Source organism: Armigeres subalbatus, chromosome 1 (assembly GCF_024139115.2).
Source record: "Armigeres subalbatus isolate Guangzhou_Male chromosome 1, GZ_Asu_2, whole genome shotgun sequence".
Lineage (NCBI taxonomy): Eukaryota > Metazoa > Arthropoda > Insecta > Diptera > Culicidae > Armigeres > Armigeres subalbatus.
Genome location: NC_085139.1, coordinates 128,687,614 through 128,704,587, shown reverse-complemented (window position 1 = coordinate 128,704,587; position 16,974 = coordinate 128,687,614). Strand labels below are relative to the sequence as shown.

General features: G+C 39.5%; 1 protein-coding gene and 1 long non-coding RNA gene across 3 annotated transcripts in view; one reads left to right on the top strand and one right to left on the bottom strand.

Annotated features, from left to right (window-relative positions):
* LOC134205121 (allatostatin-A receptor-like) overlaps positions 1-10,034 on the top strand; it is a 329,283-nt gene extending 319,249 nt beyond the window's left edge. The window contains exons 5-6 of one of the 2 annotated variants that reach the window (XR_009978062.1): positions 2,672-2,982; positions 9,978-10,034. The gene's annotated coding sequence lies outside the window, so the exon portion shown is untranslated. Of the gene's footprint in view, positions 1-2,671; positions 3,346-9,977 lie in introns of those variants that run through there. The other variant, XR_009978061.1, reaches the window with a different exon arrangement.
* On the bottom strand, positions 648-1,876 carry LOC134206312 (uncharacterized). The gene is made up of 3 exons (XR_009978265.1): positions 1,776-1,876; positions 1,232-1,297; positions 648-1,164 (listed from the first exon to the last, which is right to left on the bottom strand). It is a non-coding gene; the product is annotated as an uncharacterized LOC134206312 (long non-coding RNA).
* Positions 10,035-16,974: the final 6,940 nt, after the last annotated feature.

The window sequence follows — 16,974 nt, the reverse complement described above, 5'->3', positions numbered from 1 at the left end:
AGCCAGAGCAATACCATCGTAGAGCCAAGAAAACCTAGAGCGACCAAGAAATATACTCAAGTATCATTTTCAATTTTATTTCCCTACTCTACTTTCAACTCTATAATTTCGTTCATACAAGAGCAATACAGCTTTTAATTCAGTCAAAGATAATCGCCTATTTTCTGGGTGTTGTGCATATGCAAATCGAGTTTTCAAATATTGTAATTTCTTTGTTCTAGTAAAGATTTATGACTGGAATTTATAAGCTGCAATGACCACTCGATGGATTAAAGAAAAATCCGGATTATCCTTAGACACTTTCAACATAATATGCCGCAAATAGCCAGGATTTATCGCATCTAAACGAATGTTGTAACCGTTTCACCTTCCCGCTAGAAAGCTAAACACAGTGGCTTATATGCGCCACTCTCTTTATCGAGAGACCACTGGTCGTGTATTTTATCCGTTGCCCGACTTTGCTGCTAAAGCATGAGAGCTATTCTTAGGGAACTGTGGAACGGTCCGAAAACTGCTAATTATTGTATGAATTATAAACGGGGTCTACCTGAGGCAAATCGTGGTCTAAGCGGACACAACGAAAGAGTTTCCTGAGCGGACTAATCTCCCACAGGGCTTGACTCGTGAAATGAACTGAGAGAAGGTAATTTATGTTAAATTCATCTTTATGTTCTTTGATTTTTTCTTTATATATACATTGTTAAAGAGCGTGTGAGTGTGTGTGTTGTTTCAGTGTACATGGCCATGAATGGATACAACATACCTGCGCAGGGTTTACTAATGAATGATGCGGTTCGTCAACCGGGAGGGGTGCACCGATGGAATCTGATGATTCACTCAATGCAGGGGTGCACCGCAGGAATCTTCTCCACCGAGAGCGTTCGCAACGCTTCGAAAGGGTTGAAATAACCGGGGGCTCGCTCTAAAAGGGGTCGAACTACAGTTGCGGGGGAGGGAGTCGGCGGAACCGGTACGCTACCCGATCAATCGCTAACGATCGCAGGAAGGCCGGTGAGATACTTCTCGACCCCGTTTGGCTACCAGTGTCTGGCGGACCCAGCTGAGCCCCGTCTCGGGAGAGTTCCACGTGTCCGCTAACGAACAATTCAAAATGGCGAGGCTAACGAGATAGCTTTGCCCGTAACAAAAGCGCCCTTTTGGACGCTAATGTCCAATGCAATAGAAAGAATTAGAACCATTCGCATAAAGAACAATTTTAATGATAAATTACCTTTTTTTAAAAACTATAAATTCACGCAAGCAGAGCGTTCGCCGCTGGTGATGTAGTAGCCGGAAACTATTATTTATAGAAAAGCAAATAAATTATGAAATATAATGATATGGAAATGCTAATATCATCTTCCAAACTTGGACGTACATGTTCATGATAGCATTAGAGGCGAAAGTATAGAATTGATAGTTCCGTTAGGATACGGCAGGCATGAAGAATGTTTTTCTAGAAGTCGATTTGAAAGCGAGCGGAGGGCAATATTTGTGATGGCATATATCGCACGACCTTCCTTCTGCCAAGCTCCCGTATCCTAACGGAACTATCAATTCTATACTTTCGCCTCTAATGCTATCATGAACATGTACGTCCAAGTTTGGAAGATGATATTAGCATTTCCATATCATTGTAAATCGTTTAACTTCACGTAGAAGTAACACACACGAAATCATTAATTTAGTATGAAAAATAATTATGAATTCGCTTGAACCACTTTTTAAACCAGATAGGTTTTTTTTTTTAATTTAAACTAGTTTAATTAACACACCTTGAACTTGAAAAAGAAAACCAAAAAATCACTACGACTGGCTTCTGCTCGAAGGCCGACGATAAATGAAAATGAGGGAATCAAATTAATTGTTCCTCTATGCGATTTATTTCAACATCTACCTATACTATTTCCAATAAATTTAGACGAGTTCCACAGTTTACCTATACTCTACTTTATCAAGGGCCATCTAGAATTAATCCTAAAACTATCATTTTTAGTACAATGCGCACCAAACTTGTATGCAAATTTGAATTTTTTCTTAGGCAAAAATAATAATGATTCACAAAAATATTTTCTATTTTCCAATTGAACTTTTTAATCGATAAAATAAACAAAATTCGGTAAACCGTTACAATGTTCTGAGCACATCCGTATCAAATGCATGCTTTATTTACCAAGAAAATGTACATTTCCTCGAAGCCATGCGCACCTGTCATGGTTTATTCAAAAACTCATCATCCTCATATAATAGGTTGGGTATTTTGAAAGCCACCCACATTTTATCGCAAGATGCAGAAGGGCAATGAGAGCTACGTTCTCATTCTGTAATGAACTTTCTGCCCTTTGAGCATATTTCGGCTGTCGGTGCTTCCGCAAACCCATTTACATATTACCAAGGATTTCAATTTCGCACGATGATTCCTCCGTGGGTAAAGGCAAATGAAATCATGTTTGATGGAAATTTACTTGCACATTTTCAACTTGCAGTCAGTGGAGCAAACGATAAATTTTCCTCAGAATAGATACGTGTTCCCCATTAATGGTACCTGAACAACCCGGAGCTCCCTTTTTAAAACGAGATTAAGAGCCCTGACCCCTTCCACTCATTGACATCAGGATTTAGCACTAAAGGTATTACATCTCAATTCGCTTTCTTGTTCGTTTTCTTGCAGGAATCATTGTCAGAGCGGACCCACTGGGACAACACCATCATCATCGCCACAGAGTGTCTGCATGACTCGTTCCGAGTGCTGAAAGTTGTGGCTGCCCGAAGGAAAGCACTAGATTATCCCTAATTATCCTCCGGCTAAGCAAAATTTACACTTAGGATTGCAATCTCATCGGTGCACCTTATCTATATCCTGAGCTGTACGGAAAGTTATCCTTTCTAGCAGGAAGATGCGCCAGAGGGTAGAGGGGGGCAATCGCCCGGGGATGCATTTTTGCTGCGTCGACCTACCGAGAAACACTCCCGGATAATTAGGTAATAAATGGAGAATGAAGTTGTTCCATTAGGTTGAGCACGTTCCGGATTTCGTCGGACGCATTCGACGAGAAGAACGTGTTGTTTAGGAGGACGAAGCAGATGGTTCGATAAGGATTTACGAGTTTGTCCTGAAGGAAGATGAGTTCCTTAATAGGGAAAATAATAATGGAAGTTATGGCTTCACTCGCGTATATTAAATGAAGATGATAGGAACCGTTTGTGATGGTTTTTAACAGATTGCATATTTAATTAGACCAATGAACTCCTGAAAGAAATCTGATCTTTTAGAGCAGTGAACCGTTGACAGCAAAAGAGTGGCATATAAGGAGAAGATCTATTCGGGCATCACTATTACCTTCTCCAATGTTTATTACTTAGCCACATCATAATCGAATTACAAGATTTTTATCATATTATTTAGTGGTAAATAACTGAGTAATAAAGATAGTATATAATACGACCACACTTCGTTGGTTTATTTGAACTTACATTTAAAAAGCTCTCGTCTTCTATAAACTTCTGCTAATAGTCAAATTCATAAGGCCCCAGATTAAGTTAATTAGGGATTTTCTACCAAGCGGTAACATTATATGAATACTGCGACATAGTAGAAACATCTTTTGGGAAGTAAGCATTAAACCGTTGTTTCAAATTGGGCGGGCGGTAAATTGAAGCTTGGATGTTACTAAGGGCGATAAAATAGATTATATTATCGCAACCAAGGATTTTTAAGATTTACCAGTTCGTTAGAGACGAACCTGTGAGTAACATTTGGAATGCTCCGTAATATCGGGTGATCTTGCTCCTTCAACGCTCTTCAAACGACGTGTTGCTTGTTAGTGTCCTGCTGTGACAGCCATTTCAGAGCCGCTCCTTGATGAAATCTTCCGAGCGACAACGGGCTTCTAGGGCTTCATTAAAACTCAAAGTTCTGCTTGTATCGGTCAAGGTTTTCGATATAAATCAACATGACTAGTAGACTGGCTGAGCCTAGTATGGGGAGAAAAAAGTTTGCTGAATCCTACGGGGCACCCCAAGATTGTGGCTTTAGCGAATGATCTCTCAATTCCTTTTTTATAATTTATCAGTCTTTTTGTTTTTTTTATAGCACTTTTCACGTCTTCCCTTTTTGCATCTCATTTCTTAATCTTCACATACCACTCACTTCTCGCTTCTTACTTTCGCAAATCATTGCCACTCATGAAGTGTTTTTTGGCACATGCCCTTATCAAACTATGAGACCCTCAATCATGTATTTTTGAGAAGATAGAGCGTCGTTTGGCCGAAAAAGACGATTGGCTGAAGAAGCTATTTAGCCGAAACAGTCATTTAGCCGAACAGGCTCTATTGCTGAAAAAAAATATTCATCCGAAAATACCATAAAGTCGCTTGGCCGAAAATGCCATGTGGCTGAAAGAGGCATACGGCCGAAAATGTCGTTTCGCTGAACTGATCATTCGACCGAAAAAGCCGTTTGGCCGAACAGGTCATGTCGTTTGTCGAAGTGATAAATGATAATCGAGAAGTAAGAAACGGTACGGAATTTTAAGGCAAACAACTGAACCAAATGAACAGATCGGCAAAACAACATTTTCATTTCGGCCTGATAGTTTTTCTGATCTTTCGGTCAAATGGCTTTCGGCCAAACGACTTTCAGCAAAACTGTTCTTCCCAATATTATGAGAAAACATTGCAGAATAGAAACTTATATTTCACCCCAAAGATTCTTATATCTTTTTTTTTAATCTTTATTAGTGTGTTTTTTAAATTATTACCTAAGTTCAACACAGAACATTCTTATATCATCCAAATGTACTAATATTAAATTTTATTCATCAATATTGTTCCTAAAATTTATCATTTGGCCACTGTACGCCGATTGAAATTTTATCTGTGGCGGCGGCACAGCGGCAGGGCGGGGCCTTGGGTCGGCGTGAACTCATTTAATGCTGAAAAAATTCTCTGAACTTTCTCCGGAAGCTTCTCCAGGGATTACTTCGGAAGCTCCCCCGTGAATTGCATAATATACTTTCGGAAGTTTCCACGAGAATTCCTTTGGAGGTTCCCCCTGAATTCCTCTGGAGGTTCCTCCAGGGATTCCTCTGAAATATCATTCAATAAATTCTTTGGTTGCACCTCCGTGATTTCTCTCAGAAATTCCTCCGGATGTTTCTCCTGAAATTCCACTAAAGATTCCATCAAGAATCCCTTCGGAAGTTTCTCCAGAAATTCTTCCAGAAGTTTATTCAGGATTTCCTTCGGGATTCCCCCGGAAATCTTCAGAAATTCCTCCTGGAGTTCCTCTTGAGGTTCCTCCAGAGCTTTATCTGGAGGTTCCTCCAGGAGTTCCTCCGGAGGTTCCTCAAGGAATTTCTCCGCAGTGCCAAAAAGTTAACCAGGAAATTGATCAAAAAATCTCTAAGAAAATCGCTTAGGAATTCTTTGAAAGTTTTTTCAGGAAGATTTCCTCATAATTTATTTTAGAAATTTAGCCAGTTTAACTTCCAGAAAACTCTTCGTGATTTTGGAATTTCTTTCAAAAAAATCATCTCTCCACCACTCCACCGTACATTCGTCTGGAAACTATTTGATGAATTCTCCCGGAAGCCTTCTAAAATTTTTCCAGGTATTCTTTCCAAAATTTCTCCAAGAATGCAACCAGAAAAAAATTTGGATTTTCCACTGGATATCACTTCAGAAATGGTATTTTTAATTCAGGAATATCGTGGCGTGGCGGCCCGCAGTTCTATGAAACTAAGTTCGTTCCTATTAGTCTGAAATACGAAGTGGCTTGTTTTAGTTGACTGCCACCGCATTTGAAACCTATCACTCTAGTTTGGATTTTGGCGATACGCGAGCAAAATTTCTTTGCCTTGATCTCAGAGAAAGATTATCGCTGTCGTCATTGGTCGCAACATTTTTTGCTGGCTTGGATAGGTTGTTACTTACTTGGTACATACTTGATGGACTTTACATTTCCTCGATGAACCTACGCCGAATGGAATATCCTCCTCCACTAAACTCGATCCTGGGCCTACCAAACAAACATTGCATTGGAAGCTGAAAAAGGGCTTATTTCGCTGAATATCGGCTTCTTCAGCTAAAAAACTAGCTCATTCAGATTATTTTTTTGTTGGGAGTCGTTTCCAGTCGCCCTGAACATTGAGCCCTCAGGTCCTCTTCAAATGCAAAATGCCATCGTGTACGCTGCTTTCCACCAAGCCTACGGCCTCTTCCGGGCTCTCCACTGAATATAATCTTCACTTGTAGCTCTTCCGGCATTTTCTATTCACCTATTGCTATTCATTTTTCTATTCATGTATTGCTCTCACTCTGATTTCTTTATTGGCAATTTCCTAATTTGTTATGGAAAATATCTATTTTAAAGGGGATTTTTTTATTTCAGTTGACCAAAAATGTTGCTTGTGCGAAGTGGTTAAAGCTGATTGGGAAATAAAAAGTAAGATTTGGCCGACTTTTTCGGCCAAATGAACAGTTCGGGCGAACGACATTTTCGGCTGAATGATTTTTTCAACCGTGTGCTTATTTCGGCCAAATGACTTTCTGCCTAATGCTACATATATTCATAGTCGACCAATTGTATAGGATTTCGATGCTATTTGGCAACAATAACTTGATGATTCGGTGTGAGACAATGCAGTCGTGCGAATTCTCAATCTCAGTGAGTAGGATTTGTAGGATATTGATACTATTACCTGTTCACCTGTTTTTAGCAATACAAGCTGAAAATGATTAGCAGAAACCGAGTTTGCTAACATTCACTTACTTTGTTTTTCTTAATAAATAGCACCAACATAGGCAGTAGTCCTACACCTCATACGCAGGAAGTCGTGAGTTCAATCCGCGGTCCGTTCCATTCTCATACTTTGTATCTTTCTTTATATTTGTCATGTTCTAGAAATCGCTAGAACTGGAAATGGACTTCCTTACCGTTTCCATTTCTATCCCTATACCTTTGACTTGGCTATTCTAGCATTAGCTGCTAGAATTGGAAATGAACTAAAAAAAGCTCGTTTCCATCAATTGCTTTCTTCTATATATAACATTGGCAGCACGTTAACCAAGACCTCTGCCTCTCGAATCTAACCCAAAAATTCCGTATGATCTCGTGGCAATTGCAGAGGTATATTCGGCTTGCAGTGGGCGAGTGTTTACATCATCATTTCCTTCCCTTCCCTACATTGACTTGAATTCTGACGTGGCAGGCGCCAGTATGACCTAACAAATGAGATTACCAGTACATTGAAGATGTGTGCTAGTACCAAGCAAAAATCGGTTGGTTCTCTGTGCAAGAACAGCTGATGTAATCATAATGGAGTAGCAACTACGGGCAGTCAATCAAGCTCAAGCTCAAATAGCACTATCATAGGCAGGGATGAGTAAAGAAGAATATACAATATATGAATCGCACCTAACAAGCGCTGTCGATAAATAGCAGCACTGGTCTGGGCCATTAACCACATAAAAAATGTATTGCACTGGTCTGGGCCATTAACCACATAAAAAATGTATTGCCTATTATCACAGAATTGACAAATTATATAATCGTCGAGGATGTGCCTACTATGGGATATGAATACTGAATAATTATGTTCATTTTATGTGTTGGTTCATCCTTCAACACCACAAATATGTATATTTATTATGTATTGCTCTTTGTCAACCTGCTGTATAAATAGCTGGATTTGCTATGAATGGATTAATCAAATTACCTAGGTATTACCTATGAAACAGGCAGGTTACACCACAGTTCCGTCCTGATCTGTTCTGTCAAGATGACGCGAATAGAAATATGCGTATACAATGCCGCCATTGTTTTGATGCGGTGAGTACAATATGAGTTACATTGATTAATCCATTGACGATTCCGATCCTATTTGGTGACCTCAATAGAATTAATGTCATTTGGCACCAATATAATTCGACGTCCGTGTCTGGGACCCTTTACTGCCTAAAATGTTTATTGCCTACTTTGAGGCTTTTCAAATTATATTAAGATACAGAACAACCATAAATGTTGTCACAAATAATGGTACCTAAAAAAATTTAAACTGTACGAACAAATAACTGATTACCTTTGTACATAATAAAATGCTTCTGAAATGATTCGCCTACGTAAATATGCTTCACGTAGGTATGTGAAATGTAAAACAACTTTAACACGAGTATGGAAGACAAAATGCTGTTCATCCTTTTTCGGGATCATTTTTCCAGTCATGCTTCAAAAAACAAGCGGCACATCACTGTATTACTACTTTCTTATACAAGCGTCATCAATCGAATCAATTGTCTCACTAGTACTTTTTACCACTTCACCGATATTTTTCTTGTTAAGCTTTATGTTGAAGCCTTCAAGGATAGGATCAACAATGCCCTTAAAACCTTCGCGCTCCACTGCAACGAATGTGTCACCGTGGCGAGTGCACATTCCGGTTTAACCATCCATCAGCCGTTGCTTCGAAATGCGAACTGTTGAGCATTCGTCAATCCTCAATTTTCGTTTCTTTCCACAATCGGTATTCTCACAAGGTGCATTCTTCCCCAGGAGGAGCACATTGTAGCATTCGGCATGGTGCTCCTTCATATGCTGAATATAGTTGATAACCAGCAACTTTGAAGCGTACTGGCAAACAGCACTCTCTGAATACTTGAAGCCCTCATTATCCAAAACGAACAGTTTTCGCACTTGTTTCGAATACACTTAGGTGTTTCGATTCCAAAACGATCTCAATCGTCGAACGATGCAAACTAAATTTGTGTGTTGCTGGCTTTCCACAAAGAAAAGAGGTGCTTTGCTCAACATTTCGGATAAAATTCCTATCAGATGCGCCAGCTCGTGCACCATCCGTTTGAACTTAAATCGTCTCGCTCAAGCAAAGTTGAAACCCAAAGGGTGCCTCGTAGAAAACAGCAGCTTACCTCATGGTCATGGAACCACCCAGTACAGTTTATTTCCAATTGTTAATATTAAAAAAAGTTCAAAATCGTAAATCGAGATTCGACAGGAAAAAACGTATCGCAATGCATTTCGAATCTACTATCAATGTCCAATAGCTAGTGAAGCCATAACGTGGAATAATGACCCTTTAGTGTCTCGAACCGTTCCCTTTTCGTTAGTGAAGTGAAAGTAATCAAGTTTATAGCTTCCGGAAAGCAGTAATCTTCCACAACGAAACGGATTTATGTATGCATCTATCCTCTCTTCACACCCATCCATTACCGTAGTGTCGTCCTAACGCATATAAAAAGAACAGAATAAGGGTGTCCATCAAGCTGAGTCTCTCAGAGAATATTTTGTAAATAAACCATTCCGCTTCTGTCATTTCCATACCCGCCATTACTTTCACCCAACGACCACCACCTTTTCGTAGGTAGCTGTGTAAGATAAATTGACTGTATACCTTTTTATACCTTCAACATAAACGAACCCGGAACCGAAGCATCTCCCGGTAGGCTAATAAAGTGATGATAAATATGGCTTTTAGGCTAAACTGGAAGAAAATTATGGAATCAAATGGATCAGTTAGATACGATGAGAGTGAGATTAGAAGTTGATGGGACAAACACAAATGATGTCACTCGTTCGAAGCGAAAAGCGTCCGTGTGAAACGGTACGATTCACACAATTATCTTGGAGTGAAATTCCAAAACTATGAAATAGGGTCAATTTCTTGCCTGACATAATTTGTGGATGTCCCCCGAAGTTTCGCTTTCCGCCAAACAAAAGGTTTCTTTGCACCCTGAAAGCAAGCGGGAGGCATTTACATCGAATTAGATGTGCCGTAAACTTTAGGAAAGAGCATACCGAGCTTCCTTTCCGACGAAAAAAAAAGTATCACGCGAACACAAGTTGAAACAGAAACACGGTACACACACTGTAGATAGATAGGCTACCATTATTTATATGAATTGTAGAACAAAAAATTGATGTAGGCCAATATAGTGAAACTTTTTCTATATTTTAAACACAGATACGGATCCACGAAAACACATACAGACCTATTCAGAATGAAGTGATCAACAAACATGAACAGCTGAGGATACATAGTGAATGTAATTGGCAGTTGAATAGAAATAAGTCATCATAGACACTAATAGATGTTAGCATTCAGAACTAATTTTGTTACAGATTTAAAGCTTTTAATATATCTATGCGTTGTTAATGAAAAAGAAACATGGTGAAACTGAATCTGGTTAATTTGAGCCCCGTATTTTTTCAAACATTCTCGTAAGTTTTGATACAGTTACTCCTGCTTTGCGTCTAACGTTTTAAAATGCTTTAAAAAATACAATTTTAATTTTCCTCTTCGTGATGCGTTTAGCATGGCATGCACAAATCAACTGCGATTTCGAAGACGCACTTCCCCTGTGTATAATAATACTCATCTGAATCTTCTTGCTTAACAGTTGCAGCTTGTATTGATTCTTCGCTTAATTCAACCGGAAACTTTCTTTCCTGTGATTCCGATCCCAGAAGTTTTGTTCAGCAAGCTATAAAAGCTCCTTCCATTGCCAAAGTATCTATTATGCACATCACGTTCTGATTCACCAAAATGGAAATGGATAACTAAACTGCTGTAATGGTGCAATAAGAAGCTGGCGATCTAGCGTGAAATAATAATAGCGAAAGAACTCAACTATTTCAGCTCGGTTCGAAGCAAATTTGAATGAATCAACCCCTTTAGTTTTTTTAGTAGCCTGAATGATTTAAATTTTTATGTCGATCTGTTTTTGTTAAGATATCTGCTTATCTGATACAATTATCTTAACCATTAAAATTTATCACTTATAATATAGTTTTTTTAAATATATTTTTGACCCTTCCTTCGGAAGTGTATAAATTTTGCTTTTTCTTTGTATTTTTACGCTCAGTAGAATAGCAGAAATTAGTTGAGGATGATGAATTATGTAAAATCGTGATGGTTCTGATGGTGCACACGGATTTTGCCAAAGCGTGCGTGTCTCAAAATAGATATACCATTGTTTCATGCATCTTAATAAATGACAACGAAGGTACAAAGTTTCAAATGTTTTATATTAGAAGAACTATTTATAATATAGGCATTATTCTCAACACAAATGGGATACCTGTCAGGGTGATAAACGGCAAATAAGCGACCATGCGTCTCCATGAAAACGCAATTTGTCAATTTCATGTCTAAGCTCTACATATTTCCAAACAGTTACTAGGGGAAGGGGGGGGCGCAATATGCCCTAGCTAAGCAAACACTGCTTTATTGTCTTATTTGTAACGCTATTCATAGGTATTTTTACATTATGCAACAGTTAAACAAGATAGTTAGTTGATGGCGTTCAAAAATTGTCATAAATCTCAAACATATGGATAATATTCACATTTCAAAAAAAGTGGTGATATTCTGCTGCCAGAAAACTCATGAGGCAAATCGCCTTTTAGCTGGCAGCTCTTAGGGAACAAAGCACCACGCGTCGGCGAATCAGCATTCTGGTATGGATAGTGCGTGGACACGCAAGTACATTGTAGGTTAGAGCCACTAGGGCGTTGTGCCTCGCCAAAATGTTAGATGTTTCTTCAAAATGTGGAAATTTTCGGTTTTTCCGACCTTCCCATACACTATTTTGAAACTTTTTTCGCCTAACCTACATAATTTTAGATCTAGTTTTGTTACGGCCATCTTAATGACAGTAAATATGAGGGAAACCCCAAAAGGCGTTTTGCATCGGGGGGGCGTTTTGGGGCCTCTTCCCCTATGACCACTAACAGCATCACGTAAGCAGTTAATTTTTTGCAAAGTTCGCAATAGGTGGTCAACGAGACAACTACTATCTTTAATTCTTTTACCTTTTCCAACCAAGTGCTCAACAGAGAAACAATTCTAGCTTTAAGTACCGTTTTGACTCAAATCCCAAACAGACTCAAACTCTGAAAACTTGTTCTATAGAGATTTATCTGAAACATTTCACTATCATTGCATAACTATGCGATTTTTTTATCGGTGGGTGATTAGATCAAGGAAATTATAATTGTACATGAATGAGATAACGTTGAAATTTTGCATTTTAGTGCTTATATCTCTAATACTGGTTATCATTAAAAAGAAATAAACAATTACAATTACAAAAAAAATACCGAACGCTTTACGCAAATTGTCTCAAATTCAATTTGAATCGATTCGGAATTTTGAATTTTGTCTATACCATCAGAGTACGGGCCATTCTGTTGAGAATGGTCCTCTTAAGCAATTTTTCCATCGTGTCGATTGGACAAATTGGCCTTTTCGCAGATGGATTTCCCAAGCTTCGACAAAAGTACCAGTTTCTGTCTCTTCCACCTATAAGGAAAACTGCACTCGTTCATATATCTCTGCATAACTGACCTGAATACGTCCGGATTTGCTATAATCGATGCCATGAGAGCAGAATTTTGGTACTACATCAGGCCATCAAGATCGCCAGCGATTTCACCACCAGCCAGTGACTTGTGGCATGGAACGTGAAGAGTACTTCGGTAATCCGCGTCAATCTCTTAGAATGGTGGAGATCGCCCTTCTGGTCTTGGTCGTCTGCTTCGTCATCTGTGTATCTGTTTATTATCCAACTGATAAAGGTTGTCTCAATGAATATGACTTCTTCTATTCTAAATCTAGTTGGTAACGCCCGGTGGTACGGAAAACTTCTAGTAGTCGTTGTCGAAACACGTCAGCAGAAACATTGTAGTCAAAGTTTGAAAAGTATGGATTCAATTGATTGCAGATTGCACGGACGGGCTCGTTCAAAGCATAATTGCTGCTCCTCGACTCCAGAAAAAGAAATTTACGATGACAAAGCGGTTTTCTGATGCGTATTTTTGAATTTGGGCCAGTAATTCTGGACAATCGATGTCACCTGTGAGCAATTTTCCTAATTTTCCTATGAGATTGCTTCCTTGCGGGACTCCAGAATTATTGAAAAACAGTTGGGATTCCGAACAATCTATTTTTACGCTGACTGAACAGTTTCGGATCTAAACCAAACTACACTCCTAGAGGATGCTCCGAGCCCCTCCAGTTTGGCGAGCAGAATTCCGTGGTCAACTGTGTCGAACGACGCGTTCAAATCCATGTATACAGCCTCAGCAACCTGCCAACCTAAGTCCATGCTCCGCAAGCAGGAGGAAGTAAACTGTATCAAATTCATGGATACAGAACGCTTCGGGTAGAATCCGTGCTGATCTTCGACGATGTAGTTTTTGCAACACGTAAACAGGCAATCGTTCACTATTATTTCAAATAACTTCGAGCAAGAGCACAAGGAACTGATAGATTAAATAGCATTGCTAATGGGTGGCTTAAAACGTCTTTGCACAGTTTTAGCACGGATGTGGGTATTCCGTCGGGACCTGGAGCGAACGATAGCTTCTATTTCTGCGTTGCTGCTTTCACCATATTGGCTGTAATGCGGGGAAGTTCGAAGTTGATGACATCGCCTGACATATCACCGATTTAATCATCCACTTGCGCTTCAGATGCAGAAAATTCGTTCAAAACGCGCCCCTAGCAGCAAACATGTCCCACATACGTTAATGCAACGGATATGCGACTAGACTTGGTCACAATCAAGTTGCGGCAACCATTTTGGTCTGACTTGTGCTGCTCGGGGTCGGAAATGACGTGCAAATAGATTGCATTTCTCGCGTTCATTGTTGGCCGTCATGTCTCCAAGAAACATTGAGCATGGCAGTCTTGATTCTATCCTATCATATCAATCACATGACCACATGGTTACGGGGTTGCTTCCTACTAGCGCAGATAACATTTAGGTGCCTTACCACAAGCCTGCACCTAGTGTCCTTCCTCACCGCAGCCACGGCAAAGGTTTCAAGGATTTGACCCCTTACTGCTCCAAACTTATTCTCTGTCAAACTCAAAGTACCTAAAACGCTTCTCCACAAAGGGTGGCTAAAATATGCTTACTTGGCATATTGATTTGGCAATTTTGAGATCGAAATTTAGTTTTGCTTTGTGCGAAAAGCAAAACGATCGGCCGGTCTCCGAAATTTTGTTCTGCTTTGTGCGGGGTGTAAGTTAATCAGAAAGAGCAAATTTAGTTTAGTCTATCAAAGCGAGTATCACGTCAACAATTTCCTACCTATTCCTTAATTGACCTGCATTCGGACACGGCCGGCGCTGGTATTGCTTATTTTTGGGTCACCAGTTCTTACACATTGAAGATGATGTTAGTCCCAAACTTCATCTATTGGTTCTCTGTGGTTCAGCTGGCCTGGCAATAACGGAGTAGCAACCGTGGGCGGTCAATCATGCTCATGTATGCTCTGTCATGTATATTACGGCCGAGACACTTGGCAGGGGGAGTGGGCTTAAAAAAACTACCCTTAGGACGAACCTTGGGACCTTCTACAGGCAAAATTAAATTGCAGAATAAATTTTAAGACTAACATTGATAAAACATAGAACTAACACTTCAAAATTCAAATAAAATTTTGTTCTAAGTTTAAAACTGTCAGTGAAGGTAACATAAACGAACGAACTGTGGTGTAAGTTAATCCCGAAACCCGAAAGCCGGTTGGATTAAATGTTCCTGTATAAGCCCCCATCTTCTGGCAGGTATCCCACAAATGTCACTGAGAACCTGGAATTTGCTGCATCGGTATATGTAATATTTCACAGTATTGTGGACCTAACAAACATTGTAAATTATCCGGAGGGGGCTCCAGCCAAAACTGTGCGAGAGCCATATATGTCCGGTTTGGAGCCGAGACATAACTTGTTGATCCTTTGGGTTGCCTAGGTCCATCCAGGCCTTTGTAATCCCCTTGTATTTCCCAGCTGCCCAGTAGGGGAAGCACATTTCCCTCTTGCCTCACACATAATCCAGGTTTTTACATCCCCCTTACGAGCGTTTGACGCAAATCGTGGATCCTGATATCCGACTCCGGCAAGATGGTCGGCCGTGGTGTTATCAGACGCTCTGCAGTGCCCCGGGATCTAAACAATGGTGGTATTCGGTAGCATATTTACAAGGATGCCTTGGATCCAGGGGTGTTTAGGCGTTCCGCTTCTAAGTGTGGAGATAATGCTGTCATATTCGGATAACACAAAGACGAGCTCCTGGATGAGTAGCTGGCGGCGATAAACCCACAGCTGCTTGGGGCGAGAATATGACCCAAATGTCCGGAAAACTATCCGAGATTGTCATGTTGGTCCCGATGACCCGATGAAATTCCTAGATGGTTTACGCAGAAATTTCCAAATGAATTTTCGAAGGCATTTTTTTCATATACCTATTTATTTATAAGGATCATTTGTTGGGGGCCCTCTTTAGCCGTGCGGTAAGACGCGTGGCTACAAAGCAAGACCATGCTGAGGGTGGCTGGGTTCGATTCCCGGTGCCGGTCTATGCAATTTTCGGATTGGAAATTGTCTCGACTTCCCTGGGCATAAAAGTATCATCGTGCTAGCCTCATGATATACAAATGCAAAAATGGCAAACCTGGTTTAGAAACCTCGAAGATAATAACTGTGGAAGTGCTTAATGAACACTAAGCTGCGAGGCGGCACTGTCCCAGTGTGGGGATGTAATGCCAATAAGAAGAAGAAGAAAAAGGATCATTTGTTTAATGAAAACTCTACGGAGCCGATAGGCGTGATAAATTTAATATTCTATAAATTCATAAGTTCTAATTAAAAATTGGTTCTACGAGTATACTTCTTCTTTGGCCGTAAGCCTGAAGCAGAGTCTGCATGCATTTTTGAAAATAATTCCCGTTGGAACTTCTAAAAGAGTATTTGAAGATATTTCTAAAAGACTTTCCAGAAAAATCCTAATGGAATTTTCCGGAGGAATACATAAATGATTTTTTGAAGGTAATTTCGAAAGAATTTCCGGAGGAATTCTCAAAGGAATTAATGAAGAAAGTCCTAATAGAATTTCAGATGAAAGGCCTACTAGTATTTTTTAAGTAATTCCTAGATATCTCCAGGAATTCTTTCGGATTTTTTCCCAGTAATTGATTTGCAATTTCTCTCAGAAATTCCTTTGGAGATTCGTCTAAGAAATCTCTCGAAAATTGCCTTAAGGACTTGTACAAAAACTCCTTCGGAAACGAATTCCGGATAGTCTTTCGGATCCTTTCGAGTATTTCTTATACTTTCCCTTAGGAATTAGTTCAGAATTTCCTCCACGCGTTCCTTCAGAAAATTGTTTAGGAAAACGTTGGGAAAATCATTAAGGTATCCTTCCGTAATTTTCTTCAGAAATTCTTCTAAGAACTCTTGAAACTTCTTGCAAGTTCTAGGACGAAATTTCCTTAAGAAATCCTTAACAAGTTCCAAAGAAATTCCCGAAGGATTTGTCAAAGTATCTCCCGAAGGAACTTCCGACCGTCTTAGATTTCTCCGAAAATTCCTCTTGACATTACGTCAAGACTTCGTTCAGAAACTCGGAAATACTTTCTGAAAGTCATTCGCAAATTCCTTTTGAAATATCTACGGAAAATGTTTTAGGAGTTCCTTTGGAAATTGTTTCAGAATTCCTCCAAATATTTTCTAAAAACTTCTCAGAAATTCATTTACGGATTACTTCGGAATTTTTTTTCAAGCTTTGAAATCCTGCGGAAGGTTCTATCAGTTTTTTTAGAATTTCCTCTAGGGGTTCCTTTGCAAGTTCCTTGACAATTTTTCCTGAAATTTCCATTGAAATTCTTTCAAAACTGCCTTAAGCAATTTCTAGAGAATTTATTCGGGTAATCCTTTGAAAATTCCTGCAGTAAATTCTTTGGTAACTTTAGGAAGCTACCTACAAACACTGACAAAACTAGATCTGTACACATCGTTCATTTTTCCAGTTTGACCCTGTACGGTCATCCCTTACAGGTACATCCCTCATATTATAAAATTTTCATAATTTTCATTTTATTTCACTACATATTTATATAAAAACTACCAAAATAAGAACTTAAAAAGAACGCGGTGCGTATGGTACGGTATGTCC